Source organism: Podarcis filfolensis, assembly GCF_964270895.1.
Source record: "Podarcis filfolensis genome assembly, chromosome: 3".
In the NCBI taxonomy this organism is placed as follows: Eukaryota; Metazoa; Chordata; class Lepidosauria; order Squamata; family Lacertidae; genus Podarcis; species Podarcis filfolensis.
The window spans coordinates 8,255,293-8,257,343 of record NC_139606.1 but is presented as its reverse complement, the minus strand read 5'-3'; positions in this window follow the sequence as shown (position 1 = coordinate 8,257,343).

Here is a 2,051-nt window from a genome sequence, read left to right as displayed (position 1 = left end):
CTGCTGCTGTTCCTTGGCGCGCGATAAGGCCGCGTCCGCATTGCAAAAGGGCCAGCGCTTTGGAAGGGGCCTCCTGGTCGCCTGGAGCAAAGCCGGGGAGCCTGCGGCCCTGTAGGTCAGGCTTTCTCAAACTTGGGTCTCCAGCTGTTGTTGGACTACGACTCCCATCATCCCTAGCTAGCAGGACCAGCGGTCAGGGATGATGGGAATTGGAGTCCAAAAACAGCTGGAAACCCAGTTTTGGGGAAACCCTGGTTGTCTGTAGTTGCCATTGTTTTTGCACGCCACTTCAGTCTCCTCGTGGGACGCGGGTGGCACTGTGGGTTAAACCACAGAGCCTAGGACTTGCTGATCAGAAGGTCGGCGGTTCGAATCCCCGCGACAGGGTGAGCTCCCATTGCTCAGTCCCTGCTCCTGCCAACCTAGCAGTTCGAAAGCACGTCAAAGTGCAAGTAGATAAATAGGTACTGCTCCGGCGGGAAGGTAAACGGCGTTTCTGTGCGCTGCTCTGGTTCGCCAGAAGCGGCCTAGTCATGCTGGCCACATGACCTGGAAGCTGTACGCTGGCTCCCTCGACCAGTAAAGCGAGATGAGCGCCGCAACCCCAGAGTCGGTCACGACTGGACCTAATGGTCAGGGGTCCCTTTACCTTTACCTTTACCTTTATCAGTCTCCCTGCCAGATTCCCAGGGTTCCAGCGTCTGTTTCCTTTTGGAAAAGAGGCACGGTTAAGACAAGACTGGAGTGTCTTTATGATAGATGGTTTGTTTGCACATACAGTGGTACCTCGGGTTACAGACGCTTCAGGTTACATACGCTTCAGGTTACAGACTCCGCTAACCCAGAAATAGTACCTCGGGTTAAGAACTTTGCTTCAGGATGAGAACAGAAATTGTGCAGCAGCGGGAGGCCCCATTAGCTAAAGTACCTCAGGTTAAGAACAGTTTCAGGTTAAGAACGGACCTCTGGAATGAATTAAGTTCTTAACCAGAGGTACCACTGTATATACAACCCAGACGTTTGAGGTATTGCGATTCTGAGCTGTTTAAGGCTTTATGGGTCAAAACCAGCACTTTGAATTGGGCCTGGAAACTTGATTGGCAGCCAGTGCAGTTGGGCCAGGTGCATTGTAATATGCTCCAGCCGTCTTGTCTCAGCCAACCTCCACCTGCTTGGCTTTTTACTTATGTATTTACTGCCTGACAGCTTCCTCCTCTTTAGTCTCAGTGTCGTCCTCTTTAAAACTCAGCAGGCATGGCAAAACCAGAATTGGTGAAACCAGGGGCAAAATTAGGCTTTCTTTTACCTGGGCCAAAGACCCAGTTTGGCACACACACACACCCCGTGCATATTTACATAAACACACACACACAGGCTGGGAGCCACAGTTACTACTGTGTAGGAAAACAGACCCTCCAAGTGTTCCTGTTTTCCAGGGGCAGTCGTGGATTTACAGAAGCTGTCCTGGTTTCTGATTTGTCCCGCTTTTCCTTGGAATGTCCCTATTTTCATCGGAGAAAGGTTGGAGGGTATGGAAAGATGCTCTTAAGTACTCAATCATTTGTGTTTGTGTCCCCCCCCCCCCCAATTTCTCCGATTAGATTTTGGGTGTGCATTATCAGCAGTTTCGTGTATTAGCCACAATAAGTCAAATGATATAGCATTTCCCTATTTGCTTTGAAGCAGTTCTCTCTGTCATTTTCTTTTCTTTTTTAAAATTTTTATTATTAAAATAATTCAACATTAATACATACATGTTACGAATATACAAACATACCTTTCATACAATCCTTAAAAATATTCATACATACCCACACTCAATCCCACAAATACTTCATTTTCCCACCACCATCCCTCACCCCTCACCCCACCCTTGTGATAAACTTCCAGTCTACTCAATTGCAATTTCTTTCCACCTCTATTACTTTATTTCACATACTTTTAAACCAATTTTCTGCTTCTTTTTCTGTTACACATTGTTATCCATCTTATTTAGTATTTCAGTATTTATAACGGAACTTGTTTATTCTAATAGGAGTTCTGATTTTTCA